This window comes from Leucoraja erinacea, chromosome 9 (assembly GCF_028641065.1).
Source record: "Leucoraja erinacea ecotype New England chromosome 9, Leri_hhj_1, whole genome shotgun sequence".
Taxonomy (NCBI): domain Eukaryota; kingdom Metazoa; phylum Chordata; class Chondrichthyes; order Rajiformes; family Rajidae; genus Leucoraja; species Leucoraja erinaceus.
In genome coordinates this window covers 18,032,224-18,044,917 of record NC_073385.1, presented here as the reverse complement: position 1 = coordinate 18,044,917, position 12,694 = coordinate 18,032,224, and positions in this window count along the sequence as shown.

The window sequence follows — 12,694 nt, the reverse complement described above, 5'->3', positions numbered from 1 at the left end:
TACGTAGTGAAGGAAACGCTGCATTTTCTCAACCTGAAATTACATCGCTGAATTACCACCGCCCATACACAGGTGAGACGATGAAGCAAGTACTGAGAAACCAACACTGGATAAAAAACCCACTGTGGAGCCACGGTTTATCCTTGGTATAAAGCGCACAGCAAGTTGCCCGCGTAGAGATACAACAGAGAGAGTGTCCTGGATCTCAGTTGTCCGTCGTTACTGGTGAGTTACCCCGGCTACTATCCACCCTCCCCCCGTTAAAAATGTAACCTGTCCCGGGTGTGTGTGTGTACGGGGTGGTCGCTGGTCGCCACACACACACTCGGTGGGGGCTGTTTCCCTGCCCACTCTATCAATCACCCTCCCTCGCCCCCTCTCCCTCGCCCCCCCTCTCATCCCCCCCCCTCTCATCCCCCCCCCTCTCCATCCCCCCCCCCTCTCCCCCTCCCCCTCTCTCCCTCCACCCTCCTCTCCTCTCCCCCCTCCCCCCTCTCTCTTCCCCCCCCTCCCTCTCTCTCCCCCCCCCCTCTCTCTCCCCCCCCTCCCCCCTCTCCCTCCCTCCCACGCCAGAGATCTGTGTTCGATCCTGTCCTCGGACACTGTCTGTGTTGAATTCTCCCTGCAAGCGTGTGGGTTTCCTCCCACATCCCATAGACGCATTGGCGTTGTAGGTTAACTTGTCTCTGTAAAATTGCTTCTAATGTGTAGGGAGTGGGTGAGGAAAGTGGGATTACAGAACTTGTGTGAATGGGTAGACATAAATGCTGGAGAAACTCAGCGGGTGAGGCAGCATCTATGGAGCGAAGGAATAGTTTCAGGTCGAGACCATTCTTCAGACTGATGTCAGGGTGGGGGGGAAGAAGAAAGGAAGAGGCGGAGACAGTGGGCTGTGGGAGAGCTGGGAAGGGGAGGAGAAATCAGGGATTACCTGAAATTGAAGAAGTCAATCGAATTGACCAGGGAGTTACGGAGGGAACGGTCTCTGCGGAAAGCCAACAAGGGAGGAGATGGGAAGATGTGGCCAATGGTGGGATCCCATTGGTAGACATAAAAGCTGGAGAAAATCAGCGGGTGAGGCAGCATCTATGGTGTGAAGGAATAGGCGACGTTTCGGGTCGAGACCCTTCTTCAGACTGATGTCAGGAAGGGTGGGGGAGGGGACACGAAAAAGAAAGGAAGAGGCGGAGACACTAGGCAGTGGGAGAGCTGGGAATGGGAGGGGAAGGAGGGAGAAAGCAAGGACTTCCTGAAATTAGAGAAGTTAATGTTCATACCGCTGGGGTGTAAACTACCCAAGCGAAATATGAGGAGCTGTTCCTCCAATATGCGGTGGGCCTCACTCTGGCCAGGACAGAAAGCTTGGATTCGGAATGGGATGGGGAGGTGAAGTGCTGAGCCACCAGGAGATCAGGTTGGTTGTTGCGAACTGAGTGGAGGTTTGTGCGAAGCGATCGCCAAGCCTGCGCTTGGTCTCACCGAGGTTGATCATACGCTGAATAATCCAAACAGATTTTTGTTTGGAAGTGGAAAGAAATAATAGAAATTGCATTAATTGCAACGTGTAAAAAGAGATGAGATACTGTATTGTAATTTTGCTGCAAGTCATTGTGGTATATATCCAGCATCTGCAGTATGGTATATATCATGTCTTGATTGGTGAATATGTTTAGTTTGTGACTTTATTTGAAGCGTAAATAATATGTGAATGCTTCATTGACCATAATTCCGACTGGTAACTACGCACTTCGTCCGAGCACAATATCGCACGTGTCATGCAAGCCGTCTTAAATGACCACCTAAACTGTCATTTGCCAGCAGCGATACTTAAAAAGAACACACAATACACAATAAAATTTAACACAAACATCCACCACAGCATTCTTCACTGTGGTGGAAGGCAACAAAGTTCAGCCAGTCCTCCTCCTTTGTTCACCCGGGTGTATGTGGCGAATAACATTGACTTTGAGTTTGACTTTTGTACGCCTTTAGCATTCTGGCTACTTGATTAGTTTAGTTTAGTTTAGTTTGGAAATATAGTGTGGAAACAAGCCACTGGTCCACACCAAGTATTGATCAACTGTACACTAGTTCTAAGTTATCCCAGGTTTGCAACCGACCCAATAGGGGCAATTTACAGAAACCAATTAACCTGCAAATCCGCACGTCTTTGTGCTGTTGGGGGAAACCGGGGCACCCGGAGGAAACCCATTTGATCACAGAGGAGAACACGCAAACTCCACACAGACAGGTCAGGATCGAACCGGGGCCTTTGGGGCCGTTCAGGTTCAGTTTAGTTTATTGTCACGTGTACCGAGGTACAGTGCAAAAGCTTTAGTTGTGCGCTGATCAGTCAGCGTGGATTGTCACCTTGTCGTGGTGGAGAAGCTTGTGTGGACCTGAGATCCTGAGAGCGATGCCTTCTGGAGCGATGCTCCTGGTAGGGCCACCCATGGCGGTAAGGTCGAGGAGGAGGTCCCTGACGAAGAGCAATCCAACCAAGACCTCAATGGTGGAACAGGCGGAGGACGATGGCTGACCTTAGTGGAGCGTCACAACGGCTGGGAAGGCGGATGAAGGCTGCAGCAGAAAAGGGTCTCCGGTCGTCTTGGACTCCATGCCACTGGATCTTGACCCAGATCTGTCGAGGACTGTCTGTGCACCAGTCTCCCCACGTTAAACAAAGTCACGCACAGGCGTCCTCCATGAGAGGACAGTCATACTCGTTTCGAGAGTCAGCGGAAAGTCTGAAGTCTGAAGAAGGGTCTCGACCTTTTCTCAAGGGATGCTGCCTGACCCACTGAGTTATTCCGGCTTTTTGTGTCCATCTTCAGCCTAATGACAACACGTGGTGAAGGCGATTCAGGGCTGTGAGGTCCTGGCTCCACCAGTTCCGCCACCATGCCATCTATTCCACCAATGGATTTGCCCAAGTTCGGAGAAGTTCTTTCGTTTGCATGAAACTGTATTACATTTCAACAGTCCATTTAGTTTATTGGTTTCATTTAAATTATTCACTGGTAGGGGCGCATCTTCATCCGTGTAGTGTACAGTAACAGAGGCTGTGACTCACTGCTTATCCTGGGTCCTGATGTTCTGCCCCCATAGAGTATTGATAAGACTGAATTATTTATACCACAAAGATAATGGTTACACGAGGCATCTTATTGTATTCTTCATTAATTAGTTTCAGTAAGTGCTAAGTTGGATGTGGTGCAGAAGAGATTTGACAGGGTCTTCGTAAATTCATGAGCTATAAAAGTAGAATGGAGTCCACTCCGCCATTCAATCGTGGCTGATCACTGCCTCCTAATGCAGCGTAGGTTTACAAGGGATAATTCCCGGGATGGCGGGACTGTCATATGCTGAGAGAATGGAGCGGCTGGGCTTGTACACTCTGGAGTTTCGAAGGATGTGAGGCTATCTAATTGAAACATATGAGATTGTTAAGGGCTTGGACACGCTAGAGGCAGGAAACATATTCCTGATGTTGGGGGAATCCAGAACCAGGGGCCACAGTTTAAGAATAAGGAGTAAACCATTTAGAACGGAGACGAGGAAACACTTTTTCTCACAGATAGTGGTGAGTCTGTGGAATTCTCTGCCTCAGAGGTGGAGCCCGGTTCTCTGGATACTTTCAAGAGAGAGCTAGACAGGGCTATTAAAAATAGCGGAGTCAGGGGATATGGGGAGAAGGCAGGAACGGGGTACTGATTGGGGACGATCAGCCATGATCAGATTGAATGGTGGTGCTGGCTCGAAGGGCCGAATGGCCTACTCCTGCACCTATTGTCTATTGTCTAATCCCATTTTCCTGCCTTCTCCCCATAATCCCTGACGCCTGTGCTAATCAAGAATTTGTCTATCTCTGTCTTAAAAATATTCTGTGACTTGGCCTCCACAGCCTCTGTGGCAATGAGTTCCACAGATTAACCACCCTCTGACTAAAGAAGTTCCTCCTCGTCTCCTTTTTAAAAAGAGCGTTCCTTAATTCTGAGGTTAAGACCGCTGGTCCTAGACTCTCCCACCAGTGGAAACAACCTCTCCACATCTACTCGATCTATGCCTTTCATTGTTGTGTAAGTTTCAATGATGTCCCCCCCCCCCCCCCTCAACCTTCTAAACTCCAGCGAGTAGAGGCCCAGTGCCGTCAGAAGCTCAGCATACTGTATGTTAACTCACTCATTTCTGGAATCATTCTTGTAAACCTCCTCTGGACCCTGTCCAGAGCCAACACATCCTTCTTCAGATATGGGGCCCACATTTGTTCAGGGCTTGCGGGCGTGAGTTAAAGGGAGAGGTTGAAGAGGCTGGGACTTTTTTATTTGGAGCGGAAGAGGCTGAGAGGTGACCTTATTGAGGTGTACATGATAATGAGGGCATGGAAAGAAGGTGGACTTCCTTTTTCCCCTAGTGTAGTGGATTTCTAAAGGGCCTGTCCCACTTGGTCATCATTTGCACATCATTTTACGTGACATCATTTACGTGTCACGACGCATGATGTGCGCAGGGCGTGCATTACGCACGCATGGCTCGTGGTGGACGTAGGCAGTGACGCGCGGTAGCGAGCGGCGCTCCAGGATTTTGGGATTCTCTAAATCCTCGCACGCCACCTGCGTGATGCGCAAAGGTCACCCAAGTGGGACAGGCCCTTAAAACTAGAGGGCGAAGACTTAAGGAGAGAAGGGAGAGATTTAAGCGGGATCCCAGGGGCAGCTTTTTCACCCATGCAATTAGGTATTTTAAAATGCATTCGGTCAGATATATGGATAGGAAAGGTTGATGGAGATACGGGCCAAATGCAGGTAAATGGGATTAGTCCAGAATGTCAAAGATAGACACAAAATGCTGGAGTAACTCCCCGGGTCAGGCAGCGTCTCTGGAGAGAAGGAATAGGTGACATTTCGGGTCGGGACCCTTTTTCAGACTGAAGGACGGAGAAGGCCAGAACAAAACGGGGCCGGCAACAGATGACCTCAGTGAGGGTGGAGCCCACAATGGCTCAATGTTGGCTGGGGAAGTTGTGCTAACGACAGGGATACAAGGATGCTAACTTGGTGGGCATGGGCAAGGTGGGCTGAAGGAAGGGTCGCCAACTTTATCACGCCCAAATAAAGGACAAAGATAGACCACTCCTGCTAAATGCAATGGGCTGACGTGTAGTACGCAACGGAGCAGAAAGTGGGCCTTTTTTTCATCCATTTCAGTAACCCGACCCGACCCGACTCGCAGTGTAATCAACGTTGCGGGGGAACAGTTTGTGTTCATAAATTATAATTCTGAAAATGAGAAGATTTTTACCAAATAACTTTTATTTTTACGAGGATGTTTCCGTAACCGGCTTCTGTATCCGCATTGGATCGGGGGAAACTTTTTTTCAGGGTCTTACCTTCCCGGAGTTGTGATCAATTTTCGGATCACATTCTCCAGGCTCTGCCGCCTACCATCGCTGGAGCTGGAGGCCTCCTCGGACTATCATGAGCCCCACCGCGGGGCGCGGACTTAACATCGGAGCGGATCCCTTGCCTGGGATCGCTCCCACCGCGACCACCGCGGACTTTACCATCAAGGGCTCGCAGTCTCAGGTGAGGCCGAGTCGGGAGCTCCAACGTCGCGGAATGTTCACCAGCCCCGACGCGAGGTTCGATCGCCCGGCGCGGGGGAGCTGACAACCCCCCGATGCGGGAGCTGATCGCCTCGACACGGAGGGCCCGAACACCGCCGGCTACGGGTGTTAAGATCATCCCGTCAACGGGGGCTTGAGGCCCACGGCCGAGGAAGAACTAAGGGAAGGACTTGAATTTCATTTCGCCTTCCATCACAGTGAGGAATGTGTAGGAGTCACTGTGGTGGATGTTCATGTTAAAATGTGTTTTTGAGTGATCTGTTGCATTTAATTGTATGACTGACCTGGCCAATGAAATTCCTCGTATGTTGCAAAACATACTTGGTGAATAAAGTGTGATTCTGATTCCGATTCTGATTCTGATTATATATCTTCCGTATCTTCCACTCTGTATCTTCCCATTGCTCTTCCCATTGTACTTGAATTTGCCATTTATAGTATTTATGTGTAGTATTATCTGATCTGCTTCGATAACATGCAGAACAAAGCTTTCCACTGTACCTCGGTACATGTGAGAACAATACACCTGAATCTAAGTGGAGAGTGTAAAGTGTGGAGTAGAGGGCAAAATTTGCAGTAAGAGAGAAAGAACAAGGAAGAAGGTAGACACAAAATGCTGGAGTAACTCAGCGGGTGAGGCAGCTTCTATGGAGAGAAGGAATTGGCGACGTTTCGGGTCGAGACCCTTCTTCAGTTTGAAGAAGGATATCGACCCAAAACGTCTCCATAAGAAGTGGCCGATTCGGAAACTCCAAGCCACTGAGAGTGTTCTTCCGTTCTGACGTCGGGATTCCGATTATCCTGGTGAGAGGGCCTGAACATCGGGCCACAGTAGCGGTGACTGCAGAGGGTTCACGGCCCCGACCACGGGTGAACAAAGAGGATGTCGACTAAACTTTATTCCCCAAAGTCTATAGCTTGTGTAACACACAGTGGGAAGTCTGACGAAGGGTCTCGACCCGAAACGTCACCTATTCCTTCACCCCATAGATGCTGCCTCACCCGCTGAGTTTCTCCAGCATTTCTGTCCACCTCACAGTGGGAAACGTTGATTCTGCTGTGTGGGGATGTCTATGTTAAACTCTATCCTGTATTGTGTCCTTTTTATTCGCATGGCAATATGGCAAATCAAATCTCACCGCACCAAATGGTGCATGTGACAATTAATGAAACTTGAACTTGAACGTGAACTCACCCGCTGAATTACTCCAGCATTTTGTGTCTACCTTCGATTTTACCAGCATCTGCAGTTCTTTCTTAAACAAGAACAAGGGAGGTGTATTTGGGTTGTATTTCAATTAGCTATTTAGAAGCACAGTGGGAATAAAAGGTTTTCTTCGATGTCTACATTTCATGAATAAAGTATTTAAACCTTGTATAGGGCACAGCCTCAGAGGAAATTCCCTGTGGCAAATCATAATTAAAATTATAATTGGCCCACAATGTCTGTATAGACCATAATACCAAGATACATTCCTCTGTGTACGTGAACCATACATCCCCTGCATATCCATGCGCCTATCCAAAAAAGGTTGAATAAGTTAGGTCTTTATTCTCTGGAGCGCAGAAGGTTAAGGGGGAACTTTATAGAGGTCTTTAAAATGATGAGAGGGATAGACAGAGTTGATGTGGACAAGCTTTTCCCTTTGAGAATAGGGAAGATTCAAACAAGAGGACATGACTTCAGAATTAAGGGACAGAAGTTTAGGGGTAATATGAGGGGGAACTTCTTTACTCAGAGAGTGGTAGCGGTGTGGAATGAGCTTCCAGTGGAAGTGGTGGAGGCAGGTTCATTGGTATCATTTAAAAATAAATTGGATAGGCATATGGATGAGAAGGGATGAAGGGTTATGGTATGAGTGCAGGCAGGTGGGACTAAGGGGGAAAAAAAAATTTGTTCGGCACGGACTTGTAGGGCCGAGATGGCCTGTTTCCGTGTGTAATTGTTATATGTTGTATGTAATATCCAAAAGCCACTATTGCATCTGTCTTCACCACCACCTCTGGCAAAGTGTTCTAGGCACCCACAACAACCCTGTGGAAAGAATTTGTCCCTCACATCCTGTTTAAATGTAGTCCTTCTCACATGGCGGTGGACACTGTGGCTACACTTAGCCAGGCCGAAGCTGCAACGCCGCCAGGACAACTGGCCTTCATGGTCAGGCCAAGAACCCAGGTGAATTTATAATGGGGAAACAAAGAAATGGCAGAACAGTTAAACAAATATTTTGGTTCTGTTTTCCCTAAGGAAGGCACAAACAATCTACCAGAAATACTAGGGGACCGAGGATCTAGTTTGAATACGTTTATTGGCCAAGTATTCACATACAAGGAATTTGCCTTGGTGCTCCGCCCGCAAGTGACAACATGAGACACAGTGACAGTTAGGAATGTCACATAATGCATTAAACATTAATAATAAAACATTATTGATTAAACATGTGAGTAAATACCAGAGCAAAAGGAGGCTACAGATTTTTGGTAATTGACTGTATGCGGGCTATATGCAAACCCAACATGGGCGTGAAGACACCACAATACCATACGAGGGGCAATATACAGAGGGCCAATGAAACTACAAAGCCGCACGTCTTTGAGATGAGTCAAGAGTGTTTTATTGTCATGTGTCCCGGATGAGACAATGAAATTCTTACTTGCTGCAGCACAACAGAATATGTGAATATGTAAACATTGTACATAACGGGAAATAAAAAATAAAAAGTTCAATAAATACCAAATATTGTGCAAATAACAAATAATAATATAGTCTTGCAGTTCAGAGCTCAGAGCTTATTTGATGTTGTGTTTAATAGCCTAATTGTGGGGAAGTAGCTATTCCTGAACCTGGACGTTACAGTTTTCAGGCTCCTGATCCTTCTTCCTGATGGCAGCGGTGAGATGAGTTTGTGGCCAGGATGGTGTGGGTCTTTGATGATGCCGGATGCCTGTTTTGCAGGATGTGGGAGGAAACCGGAGCTCCCGGGAGGAAACCCACGCGGGTCACAAGGAGAACGTGCAAACTCCACACAAAGACAGCGCCCGAGGTCAGAACAGAACCGGGGTCCTCGGCGCTTCTTATTGAGCCCGCACACAAGATTAGAAGCTGTTCTGTCAGAGCTGAACACACGTCTCGGCATCTACGTACAATGGTGTCTGCCTTGTTGCTTCTTGTGTGTGGTGGTGGAAAGATTCGTGGAAACAGGGCCGCGACGTGAATGCTCTTTCCTTGACCCCTCTTTGGCTCCGTGAGGCAGCGGCTCTGGCACTGGGCCCCCCCTGTTGACCTACATGTTTCTAGGGAAACAACTGATACTACTGAAACCATCACTGGTGTCACTGTGACATCAGTGCTTGTGATGTCGGTAAAAGATACTTTGGGATTTTACATCACCCAGCTCGTCATTCTTAAAGAGCGAGGCAAGCCGTGGTCCTGAACCCGCACAAGATCAACCCTAACCATGGCGGACAGGGTAAGTTGTAGCAGTGGCTGGCTTACACAATGTTCCATGATTGTCCTGGAGTCTGCAAGGCCAGCGATTATTCCACTGGGCAGCCACGGTGGAGCAGCGGTAGAGTTCCTCCCTCACTGAGGAAGAGGACTGAACATTATTGCTTTCCCTCACAGTGTTCTTTTTATTGATACAGCTGCATGGTAACTCAAATCTCTCTGTATCAATTGGTGCATGTGACAATAAATGTAACTTGAACAGATCCAGAGCCCCAGGTTCAATCCTGACTTCGGATGCCGTCTTTATTGAGTTTATACGTTTTCCCTGTGACCGCGTGGGTTTTCTCCGGGTGCTCCGGTTTCCTCCCACACTCCAAAGACGTACAGGTTTGTAGGTTAAATAAAAGTAAATTGTCCCTGGTGTGTAGGATAGTGCTAGTGTACGGGGGGGGATCGCTGGTCAGCATGAACTCAATGGGCCGAAGGGCCTGTTTCCGCACTGTACCTCTAAAGTAAAGTAAGCAGAAGTAAACAGAAATGTAGGCTGGAGCAACCACAGAGATTCCAAGAACTGCACATGCTGCTATCATGAACAAAAAAAGCAAAGTGCTGGAGGAACTCCGCAGGTCAGGCAGCATCTGAGGAGGGAATGGACAGGCTGTGGCGTCTGCTGATAATCAGACCACTCGCGGTCGAACCCTCGTCGGTGGTTACGAGGGCTGTCACGTGACGTCATGGGGTTAAGGGGAGTGTCCTGCTACTGAAGCATATCTCACCTTGAGATCAACCCAGTCGACAAGGTTAATTCCTGGGATGGCGGGACTGTCATATGCTGAGAGAATAGAGCAGCTGGGCTTGTACACACTGGAGTTTAGAAGGATGAGAGGGTATCGCATTGAAACATATAAGATTGTTCAGGGCTTGGACACGCTAGAGGCAGGAAACGTGTTCCCGATGTTGGGGGAGTCCAGAACCAGGAGCCACAGTTTAAGAATAAGGAGTAAGCCATTTAGAACGGAGACGAGGAAACACTTTTTCTCACAGAGAGTGGTGAGTCTGTGGAATTCTCTGCCTCAGAGGGCGGTGGAGGCCGGTTATCTGGATACTTTCAAGAGAGAGCTAGATAGGGCTCTTAAAGATAGCAGGGTCAGGGGATATGGGGAGAAAGCAGGAACGGGGTACTGATTGGGGATGATCAGCCAACTTCTTCTTTTTCTTCTTGCGTATGGCGTGCACAGCCTAAAGTTGTAGGACAACTTGTTCTACTTGATCTTATTTGATTGTGCACACCGGGTGGATTGCATTCGTCGAAACAGGACGGACCATGTGAAGGTTGCAATCTCCCACCCCATGATCACATTGAACGGCGGTGCTGGCTCGAAGGGCCGAATGGCCTACTCCTGCATCTATTGTCTATTGGTGTGGTGCCACCTTGCTGCCCCTAACGAGGGAGAGAAGGACGAGTTACTTTGTCGTGCTAATGATGCGCAGGATGGGAGCTGCAGGAGCTGAGCGCTGGGTATCAGCTGACAGTGAGACACTTGAGTGTCAGTTACACACCCGCACGCCAGTGCAGGCTTTACCCTGAAGCTCAGGAACTTGGTTGCCTGAACGGTGGAAGCAGGCGACGTATTTCAGCAGATTAACTGAGGAGTGTGACTCGTTTGCAAGCATGGACCAGCCGCACAGTGGGATCAAGCCACCTGCAAGCAACTGGTGACCCAGTGTGAAGATTTGCCATCCGCAGCTTTATGGTAAACTCTGACTTTTTTTCCTTCTGTGTTTTTTTTTTAAATTGCTGTTTTTTTTTCCTTTTTCTTTCCTCCCACAAATATGTAATATGTGATTCTGTTCCATTCTGTTTGTAGTTTGTTTGTCTTTTTGCACAAAGTCCGCGAGCATTGCCACTTTTAATTTCACTGCACATCTTGTATGTGTATGTGACAAATAAACTTGACTTGACTTGACTTGAATCATCTCGCACGTGGGGGGGGGGGGGTAGAACGTTGCTTGCAGTCGGGGAGTCGCTTATTAAGTTCTTCCCACCTCCTTCCCACCTACATTGTCCACTCATAGAACTTAGAACCTAGCATGTACAGCACAGGGCCAGGCCCTTCGGTCGTCTGTGGCGATAAATCCCACAGAATCACCACCCTCTGATGCGAGAAATTCCTCCTCAACTCCTTCCTAAAGCTACGTCTTTTTATTCTGATGCTGTGGCCTCTGGTCCCAGACTCTCCCACCAGTGGAACCATCCTCTCCATCCCTGGAGTTCCCTTGACTCAGTCCACATATAGAACATAGAAGCGAGAACGTACAGCACAGGAACAGGCCCTTCGGCCCGCAATGTCCGTGCCGTACATGACGCCAAGTTAAACTAGTCTCCTCTGCCTGCACGTGATCCATATCCCTCCATTCCAAGCATATCCATGTGCCTCTTAAACACCACTATCATATCTGCCTCCACCACCACCCCTGGAAAAACATTCCACCCATCTCCTTTAAACTTTGCCCCTTTCACCTTGAAGCTGTGACCTTTGGTCTTTGACATTGTGAGTCTGTGGAATTCTCTGCCTCAGAGGGCAGTGGAGGCCGGTTCTCTGGATACTTTCAATAGAGACCTAGATAGGGCTCTTAAAGATAGCGGAGTAAGGGGATATGGGGAGAAGGCAGGAACGGGGTACTGGTTGGGGATGATCAGCCATGATCACGTTGAATGCCGGTGCTGGCTCGAAAGGCCGAATGGCCTACTCCTGCACCTATTGTCTATTGTCTATTTCCACCCTGGGATAAAGGTTCTGACTGTCTGCCATATCTACGACTCTCAAATGTTGTAATTAATGAGAAGGAGGACTATTCCAACTCGATACGTCATCTATTCATGTTCTCCGGAGATACTGCTTGGCCCTCTGAGTTACTCCAGCACTTTGTGTTATTAAATGTATTTTAAATGAAGCGAGCTCAGGTATCTGTATGCAAGGCAGACAGATGTAAATGATAGCACATTTCCTGCAAGGTTCTGGAAATATAGAGCAATATGTAGGAAAATGCAACATCCGCTATCTTTAAAAGCCCTATCTAGCTCTCTCTTGAAAGCATCCAGAGAACCGGCCTCCACCGCCCTCTGAGGCAGAGACTTCCACAGACTCACAACTCTCTGTAAGAAAATGTGTTTCCTCGTCTCCGTTTTAAATGGCCGACCCCTTATTCTTAAATGGCCTACCATCTACCTCATTGGATACTCTTGGACTGTCTTTAATAGACCTTTACTGGACTTTATCTTGCACTAAATGTTATTCCCTTTACCCTGTATCTGTACACTGTGGACGGCCTGATTGTATTCATGTACAGTCTTTCCGCTGACTTGATAGCATGCAACTAAAAGCTTTCCTCTGTACCTCACTGCACATGACAATAAACTAAACTAAACTAAGCTTAGTTTAGTTTCAGGCAGCACGGTGGCGCAGCGGTAGAGTTCCTGCCTCACAGCGCCAGAGACCCGGGTTCGTTCCTGACAACGGGTGCTGCCTGTACGGAGTTTGTACTTTCTCCCTGTGACCTGCTTGGATTTTCTCCAGTTGCCCCGGTTTCATCCCACACTCCAAAGACGTACAGGTTTG